We start from the raw sequence: 10,097 nt of genomic DNA, 5'->3' as shown, positions 1-10,097 counted from the left end.
ATGAAAACAAGGTTCTTGTGAAACTCGATAGGCTTGCTCTTCTCAACATTGTCTTCCTTGTTGCATCCATCCATTGTGCACACAGAAATCAGGTGAACCTTTTGATGCTACAGAACGTGTATGTACCAAAACCGAGCATGATACACACACACACATATATATATATATATATATATATATATATATATATATATATATATGAGTGTTTCTTAGGAAATCCTAGGATACTTGTATATGTTCCGTGGGGGTCAGGTGTACGTGCACTTACGGTTACAACCTTGGTGCGAGACCAAAAGAATAATGGAGCTAAATTTAGAAGAGGTCTTGAAAAACTCAAGAATTATTCTAAACAAAGGATGACCTTCATAGTTCAAGGGGAACATAAGAGAATTGTTGAAAATCAAGGCAATCAACAAGAAATTATTCTCAAGAGTGAACGATCAAAAAAAAACATTACATTATGTAAAGTATTGGAGCAAGGCTCGACAGTTTTCGCAAATAAAATGAAATATAACAACAACTACTTTCTCAAGACACACAGATTTCTTGAGAATTATAAGCATCCTTCCATATTACAAGAAGGATGCTACATTGAGTAGTCATGTTGTATTTTGATGAGCTTTTTGCTCATCAAGAATATTGACCTTTTCTCTCTTACCTTCTTGAAGATTTTCAGAAAAATTATTAGGATTAGTAGAAAGATATTTAACCAGAGGAGAACAAGGAATAACTGAACCTGCTGCTTTCCTTGCCTTTTTGATGCTCCGTTTGAGTATGTTTATGCTGATCTTGAGCTCTGAGACTCGATTATTGATATGAATCAAATCTGGAGCAGACACCTCGGGTTCACTGTCTTCTTTAGAAGGAGATAAGGAATTTGGCTTTGCTTTCTTTCTCCTATGTCTTTTTCTCTTCTCAGACTAATTTAAAGAGTCAGTCCACCTGATATTCTTCCTTCTACAATTGTAGGCATTTTTTGTCTCAAAATCATAATCTAGAAATGACTCATCACAGCATTTCTCTTGATTGCAGACACTGCCTTTTACTCCAGCAATATGAGAGACAGGTTTAATTACTTATTTAGACATCCATGCAAGATTGTTGTGAAGTTTCTCATTCCTCAGTCAAAAAAGACATCTTCGTTCAAGATGTCCTTTAGTTCCGCAATAATAGCAGTTAAAGGATTTGTTCTTGACTGTTCTCGTGCGAGTTAATTTTGAAGGAGTACAATCCTTGTTCCTAACACTGCCAGCTGCTTGAAAAGTTTTTTCACATGAAGAGCTTTCATTAGCATGAACAAAATTAGTCTTACCATTACTTTGAGTGTTTATTCCCTTATAGCTCAGACCACGTGTATCACGATGTGCTTTACATGCTCCAAGCATAGAAGATAATTTTGTAGAGCTAGGATTAAATCTTTTCAGATTTTCTTCCAATGATTTTACCTTATTAAGAGCAACAACGAGATCAGTCTTCAACGATTTTTCTCTAGCGAGGAGACTGAGTTCTCTGTCATTAAAACATTTTTGTTGAGAGCCATATCTTTCTTCAGATTCCACAAGTCTTTCTTTCAACACAAAGAGATTTTGAAGGAGTTTGTCACACTCGGACCTTTTTGAGCGTAAGTCTTCTTCTCGATCTTTAACGGTAGATTGTAAAAGTTTATATCCACAAACATAACCTTTAGAGAGTTTTCTCATCTTTCTGTTTTCTTGACAGAGAGGTGCCAAATATTTTCTCAAGCAAGTTGTTGACTTCTTTTCTTTCAAATCATGGTCAAACAGCTTGATATATCGAGAGTGAGAAAGCGGGGGTACAACAACCACACAATATTTCGGTTAGCAATTTGTATGGACTAACTCCATTATACTTTCAAGAGAATCAACTAGACTCAATCTTAATAAAGTATATCAAAGAGTTATATCTCTCTTTCTTGATTCAATTCTTACTCAAGCAAATAAAAATCTGCGAGCCTAATTGAATACAAGAGAAATCACTTGAACGGTACCAAAGACCAATGTTCAAGGATCAATCAATTTCAATTAACAACCAAATGTCGGATTTCCAATTGATTGATTCATACGCATACCCTGTGATATTTCTATTATATCTCAAATACATGACACAGTTTGGATAACTTAGTCTATGTAAAGAGTGGTCATGATTTATCGCTGGCAAAGATAAATCCTCGGCCGTGGTTGTTTTAAAACGTTTTCTTTGTATTTATTCGTTCCTAACATTCCCACTTCCAAAGCCAATAGTGGAGACATGTCGCTTCTTCCTTTCTTCCAAATTTGTCAATGTTGTTTGCATCGTTTTCTTCTTCCTCTCTTCCAATTATGTCACTGTCGTTCTTCTTCCTCTCTTCCAATTATGTCAATGTCGTCACAAATTTCAGAAAAAGTTTCTGATTCCTTTATTCAAGGTTTCGAAATTTCACTTAAGTGTTGGTTATGAATCATCCACGGTTGATGAAGCTTTGTTATTTGGTAAATCTTTGGGCTCTAAAACTGTTAATGCCAATTTCATTAAAGGGGGTAACTGATTTGTATCAACAGGCCTGCGCGATGTTCGATGAAAATACTCAGTGACTGATACAAACCTACCTTGCACAATGACTGTAAGAAATTTCAGTACTCTCAATTACTTTCCATTAATCACCGTCGCTGGTGTTTCTGCATGGCGACACAATGAATATGAGTCTAATTCTTTTTCTTTTTGATGGATTAGTAATTGTGAAATTGATTTGATTTTGTGACTTTTTGATTTGGACAGGGCATATTTATGCTTGGAAGAAAAGCTAAGATCAGTATATATGCTTGGATTTTTGACAGGGCATATTAGTAATGTCGATATGTTTATGTATTAGAATTAGTGGGATATAACAAGAAAAGCTAAGATCCATGGATTTTGTTTGTTGGAATTCCTAAAGCTCTAGAGGAGTTCAAAGGTAAAAATATTTATAATCAATTGATTTTCTTGATTTTGAAAGATAATGTTTTACTATATGAGCCCTGCAGCTGTGGTAACATCAAAGATTAGGGGCAGGTTAATGTACATTGATGAATTTTATCATGGTATCATTGATGATGAAGCCTCATCAATTGATTTGTTTTTATTCCTAGATTTTCCTGTAACTCATACATGATCGACGGTATTACAGGTTATAATTGCTGATTTTGCATTGTTTGTCTATAAGTTCAGTGACATTCTGTTATGAAGTCTCATGTGATGCCATTTTTTATTTTTTGCAGGTATGGAGCTTTCAAATTCATTCGTATGGCATGTTGAAGTTTCCTTGGTTTGTGGAAGACAATCAAACAACAATCTTTGAGATACACATCCTAGCAAAGGGTAAATTATTAATGTTTTACGGCTTGAAATGCCTTCACAAGTTATAAGTACAGTTGATAACTTGGTTACACTAATGACTAGATATTATGGCTTGGCTTTTTTCTTCGTGTGATGAACATTACTTCCATACTTAATTCATATTTCACTTATCTCCTTAGGCAGGCTTTAAATTTATGTAGGCGTTGGTACTTTGTGCTAATTAAGCTACGCCTAATTATTTTCTTAGTAATTACCAATGTGAAATTCAGGAGATAAATCATTAGAAGACCCAAATGTTTTTGCTTCCAAAGACAGCACTGCTGTAGTAGTTAACATGTGAAATTCAGGTGATGAATTTGTAGCTGACCCGAATTATTTTTGCTGCTAAAGACATGAGCTTGTTTTGTAGTTTATATTTGTTGTTGATTTTGAGATTTATCTTGAGAAGTTGGAACCAGCAAGTCTTAATTTTACATGATTGTAAATCCGCAGAGTGGCTAGGGCTTAACCTGTGATTATGTCAGAGAAGAACGGTCGTGCATGAGATTTCAAAGTACCTCTGCCAAGGTAAAACTCGATAGTTTTTTTTTTCCGTACCTATATTTTGATACTTGATAGTGTTTTTTTATTTAGAGGATCTTTTTTTTTCTAATTGAATTTAACAAAGGGAATATATCAAAAAGGAATCAAATAAGTACGTAGAGACAAAATTCTGATATACCCGTCATTTTTGCATTCATCTTTGGTTTGAATTAAAGAAAATACAACTTTTGAATATTGTTGAACCATATGTGGTTAAATTTATATATTTGGTGTTCATCATCGCTTAGTTTCTGACATAGGTAGGGATTGAATTGGATAAAACTAAAAGTTAGTTAAAATTACGAAGGGAAAAATGAGATCAGAATGTCTTACTAAAATTTAGTTAAAATTATGAGAATGGATTGTTCTGAGTGTTCTGACTTAAGTTTTCTTCTCTGTTTGAACCCAAATTCATCAATTGGTTTATTAATTTACAAGAATGTTTAGTTGCACTCACATGTTTAGCACATTGTGATAGGATATAAGTTGATTTTGGCATAACTATTAGAAAGTGCACATACACACTCAAAAACATGTGATGAAAATTTAAAAAATTTCAATGTCGAAATGGCTTTTTTCAAGCATCGTTGCATAGGTATGGAGTAGATGTCTTTGTTGAATTTCATGTGTTCCTTAACTCCAATTTTATAATCAGTAGTAATATGAGATGAGTTCAAAATAGAATTGAATGTGTGTAGTCTGGATACCATGTTCAACAGTTAGCACATATGGCAAATGAGTACATATCACTTTTTTTAATGTTTTGATCAGCTATCAAATTTGTGTCACAAGTGGTTTTAATCTTGATCCCAGGAAAGGGAAAATTCGAGAGGCCTACAACGTTCAACATAAATACAAATGAGCCAACTTGATTTTTTGGCATTATTATTACAGAGACTAACTTAATGAAGAACGTCGTTTTATTCGGGATCACTTCATAAAACTGAAATTATGGCATGTTTAGTTGCTTGATATGGATTACAAGGGTTGCCTTTTGTGGTCCAGTAGTGACGGGTAAATAAAGCATTTTTGTTTCCTTAGGTATCAATGATTCTGAAACCCTTGCCGTCATTGTGTTGCACGGATTATTTAAATGATCGGAAAGTGGCAGAAAAATTAGCAACAATGGTGATATTCCTTTAGTGCAACCAAGAAAATGACTTGGTATGGTTTTTCTTCATTGTTTGTCTTCACCTTCTCCCTGTATGTAGTAGGCAGCAGTTAGACTTCATATGCATGATTGCAGACACGTGATAAGAGTTCTAAGAGAAGAGTAAAAATAGAAAAATAAAAATACATGTACTACTACGTCCATTCCCTTGATACATCTATGGACTACAGCATGCTTATCATCCAGGAAAATTTCCTTTAGTGATATTCCTTAGGTTTCATTTTGAACTAGGCTTTTATCTGATTTTGATTTCTCATCAGGAAAATTTGTTAGTGCAACCAAGAAAATGACAATGAGTAATTCCATATTCGAGCATTGTGTCCTTAACCTTCATTAATTTATCTTTTAAAATATGTTGCTGCATGAGCTTCTCATTTTGTTTCAGTGTTTATATTTTCTCTATAGGATATATCAACTTCCAGTTGCATTAATTTAAGAACACGTCTTCTTGAGAATGTGGTGGGTTCCCTTTTTCCTAAACACTACTTTGGTCATACTCTTTGTACTTTCTTTTGGTTTTGTACTTACGGTTTATCCATGTTTTTCCCTTTTGAGTCAGATTATGCATTACCGATATTCACATTCAACTTTACCCAGATGAATGGCCAAATACTGTGGAGAACTTCACCACTCACTGGCATAATGGTCATGAAAATGATAATCTAATCTTCCACCGGGTCATCAATGGCTTAATAATACAAAATGTAGATCCTCTAGGAGAAAGAACTGTTGAGCAGTCTATTTGGGGTAGGGATTTTATGGATGAGTTCCAAGAAAGGTAACTCTTATTGCTAATTGACATGGTAAAAGTCAGTTACAAATTTAATTTGTTTTACTTCTAGGATCATATGATTAGAAGCTTATTATGGTGAAGTTCTCTTTCATTTCTTCCCCGTCTCAGATTGTTGTCGTTGTCTGTTCATTCTCACGTCACGTTCTCATTTGTTACAAAGAGCTTACATATGATAAATGGTGACTTTTTATAATGTGCACTTAAAGGCACGGAAGACCTTTCACATTGTCCATGGATAATGTGAGGCAGAATACTAATACCTCTCAGTTCTTTTTTATCATTGTAGCAACACCGTGGCTGGATGATAAGCATGCTGTAGTCCATAGATGTATCAAGGGAATGGACGTAGTAGTACATGTATTTTTATTTTTCTATTTTTACTCTTCTCTTAGAACTCTTATCACGTGTCTGCAATCATGCATATGAAGTCTAACTGCTGCCTACTACATACAGGGAGAAGGTGAAGACAGACAATGAAGACGAACCATACCAAGATGTTAAATTACTGAATGTGAATATTGCCAAGTTTTGTATTTATTCTTGAATGGGATTTTGTTATATGACCCACCGTTGCCAGTTTGTGGATCACAGATTCACAGTAGGCATCTTACAGTATTAGTTTTTACTTTTTACTATTGCAAAAGAATATTGGGCTTCGATATCGATGGGCCTCAAGACTCACCGTTAAGAATAAATATCCATGTGACAGTTTAGGTTGAAATAAGGAAAAATTAGGCGTAGGCCCAAAAAAATAATATTCTTATTGTCTGGCCACAATTAATTTTAGGTACCGTCATATCCATAATTATTTCCGTGACACCCATAATTATATGAAATTATTAAAAATGTCTGCATGACAGATTATACATCCGCATGACGGGTTATGCATCAGGGGTATAATTGGGAACGCAGTTTGGATATAACATATCTAAAAATCCGAGTCTTGGAATTTTACAAATTTTATATCGTTGGAAATCTTTTTAAGAGAGCTACGCAACGAGTACAAATAAGAATATCAAAATTTTTTTTTTCACGAAAAAATCGGAGGTGATCATCATTTTAGGCAAAATTTTTGAAAACTTGATGCATAACCATTACGCAGCCACCAAAAAAGATGCATAACACATTTTACAGACGCATAACGAATTATGCAACCATTTTCTCCTCTGCATAAAAAATTATGCATTTGGATAACAAAGTTATGCATCTATAACAAGTTATGTAACCATTGTTTTGGTTGATTTTAGTACGCACATAAAAACATTGATGCATAATGCAGTATGCATCCATATTTACGGATGCATATCAGGTTATGCATCTATTTTCTCGATGCATAAAAGATTGTGCAACAATTTTCTCGATGCATAATGCATTATGCAGTCATATTTTCGGATGCATAACAGGTTATGCATCCATTTTCACGACTGCATAACATGTTATGTAGATATTATTGTAGGTGCATGACAAGTTATGCAACCTTATTTTTTGTTGGTTTCAATACTAAGAAAAAGGTAGCTGCATAACGTGTTATGCAACCGTTTTTTGGACTGCATAACAAGTAATGCAAAAAAAAAAAAGTTGCAGAACGTGTTATGCAACCAATTTCGAGAATGCATAACAACCATTAAGTTAAAACTTGTAGCTTAACAATCATCAAACAAAAAAAGAGGAAAAGAACACAGGACTACTGCAATTAAAGTGGAAAAAAACATATGACTACTGTAATTAGTTAGTGGACACCTCTTTGACAGAGGAGATTAAATATATCATCTACCCCTTGTTTACATTAACCCTATAAAACGATTGAGAATTCAATGGATCAGAGAACACAAAGACAACATTTCCTGAATAGTTAAATAAAATGGTAGCATTAAATTAACTGCAGGATAAGCTAACAATAAAACAAAGATACCACAAAAAGACAGCCACGGACCATCTAGCTCAATGCTATAAAGAAGAATGCCATTGCAGAGGGATCCGTCCGTCAGATCATAAACTGGACAAAAAATGTTGACGAACATTGATAACATTCTTGACTCCACTCATTAAAATGTCCCCAGACTCACAATTCTCGAAGACTATGAGCTGCATTTGAGTGACAATTGAACTTTTGAAATAGAATATACTACATTTCTATGAAATCTTTTTCATCTTTCAATGGCCAAACTACGTACATAATATTTGAGTGCTTACATGACACCGATGAAGAACTCAAACAACCAAAATATGCCTATGAGCTTTGGAGGTATACAACAGAGAACTAAAGATGCAGGAGGAGGCGGATCGAATAACTAGATAGCTACCAAACTTACATTTATTCAGGATTACCCTTCTGCTAGAGTGGAATTAAGATCTTTGATAACTTCATTAAAGATAAATCATTCAAATCAATCTTTGTAGCAAATCATCTATCGGTGATGATTCTACTATGCCTTCTCCAAAATACATCTCAGTTCTCTCTCCAGTTGCTAATTATGTTGTCTCTCGTTACTCCAGGTTAAACGTCACTTCTTTTATCTCACTTTCATCACCATCTTCAACTTATAATTACAGATAACCATCATAAATTTCTTCTTCTATTTCAGAAACAATCTCAAACCCTAACTCACCAATCACCTACAGCAGCAACGAAATGATCTCTAATCTCTATTTTACTCTCAGATTCAAAAATTCATTAAAAACCCTTCAATTTATCCTCTAATAACCTCCAAATCGCTACAAATTTGTAATCAAAAATTGTTTCTCCCTAATTATTACTTCGATTCATAATTTTCTCCTCCATGATTCATAATAACATCATCTCCTTCATTGTATATACAACTTCATCAACAAAATCTATTTACCCAATTCTTAAACTCATCTCACAAATCATCAGCAGATAAAGAACATGGAAAGAGAAGAAGAAAGAAGAATAAATTTTCATGAAGAAAACGTAATTTTTTAAAAAATGGGTTCGCTAATAATTTTTCACGAGGATATGGGCGCGCCCGTGAACTTTTGGGACAGTGGGTTTGACAGTGGAGAAAATCTAAAAAATGGGTCTCCCTGTAGTTTTCACTTGAAATAAACTCGGTTCCAAAGTGATATTGCTCGAAGAAATCACGTGTGGAATAAAAAGGGTAAAATATGTCCCGTGCCATAAGTAATCTTCTTAATTATCGAGACAACAAATATGTCCCGCGCCGTTACGGCACAGGCTAAGTTCTAGTAAAAAAATATAATGCGGAAAAGAAATAACACAGACACCGGAATTTTGTTAACGAGGAAACCGCAAAAGCAGAAAAACCCCGCGACCTAGTCCGGATTGAACACACATTGTATTAAGCCGCTATAGACACTAGCCTACTACAAAATAACTTCGGTCTGGACTGTAGTTGAACCCCAATCAACTTCACACTGATCCAAGGTACAGTTGCGTTCCTTACGTCTCTGATCCCAGCAGGATACTATGCACTTGATTCCCTTAGCTGATCTCACCCACAACTAAGAGTTGCTATGACCCAAAGTCGAAGTCTTTAATAAACAAATCTGTATCACACAAAAAAGTCTATAGTAATAGATAAATCTGTCTCCCACAGAAATACCTACGAGTTTGTTCTGTCTTTTGATAAATCAAGGTAAACAAGAACTAATTGATAACCCGGACTTACATTCCCGAAGAACAACCTAGTATTATCAATCACCTCACAATAATATTAATCGACGCTGCGAAAGAAGATATTGTGGAATCACAAACGATGAGACGAAGATGTTTGTGACTACTTTTATATCTTGCCTATCAGAGATACAATCTCAAGCCAATCGTTACGATTGTATTCAACACGATAGAATCAGCAAGATCAGATCACACAACTACAAGAAAGTAGTATTAGTCCTTCACAGTCCCAATGAAGTCTTCAAGTCGTTAACCTATAGGGTCTCGAGAAGAAACCTAAGGTTAAAGGAGAATCGACTCTAGCTTATACAACTAGTATCATACAGGAGGTATGGGGATTAGGGTTTCCAGTTGCTAGAGTTTTCCCTTATATAGACTTTCAAATCAGGGTTTGCAATCAATGTCAGCTTAGTAACAAAGCATTCAATATTCACCGTTAGATGAAAAACCTGATTAGATTCAAGCTAATATCTTTCAACCGTTGGATCGAAAACTTAGCTTGTTACACACAAATGAAATGCACGATTTTAGGTTTGTGTAACCGTACCCAAACATGTACATTT

At 34.6% G+C, this 10,097-nt stretch overlaps 1 long non-coding RNA gene across 3 annotated transcripts; it reads left to right on the top strand.

Annotated features, from left to right (window-relative positions):
- Positions 1-2,275: 2,275 nt before the first annotated feature.
- On the top strand, positions 2,276-6,556 carry LOC113306794. 3 transcript variants are annotated; one of them, XR_003338839.1, is made up of 8 exons: positions 2,276-2,489; positions 2,559-2,620; positions 2,776-2,950; positions 3,255-3,354; positions 3,826-3,900; positions 5,492-5,545; positions 5,646-5,864; positions 6,166-6,556. It is a non-coding gene; the product is annotated as an uncharacterized LOC113306794 (long non-coding RNA). The 3 variants fall into 3 exon arrangements; XR_003338838.1 differs by having other exon boundaries at positions 2,276-2,620; positions 6,166-6,236; positions 6,333-6,556; XR_003338837.1 differs by having other exon boundaries at positions 2,276-2,620.
- Positions 6,557-10,097: the final 3,541 nt, after the last annotated feature.

The sequence above is a fragment of the Papaver somniferum genome, chromosome 8 (genome assembly GCF_003573695.1).
Source record: "Papaver somniferum cultivar HN1 chromosome 8, ASM357369v1, whole genome shotgun sequence".
NCBI classification, from domain to species: domain Eukaryota; kingdom Viridiplantae; phylum Streptophyta; class Magnoliopsida; order Ranunculales; family Papaveraceae; genus Papaver; species Papaver somniferum.
Note: the sequence above shows the minus strand (reverse complement) of the source record. Positions and strands in the feature narration are given on the sequence as shown.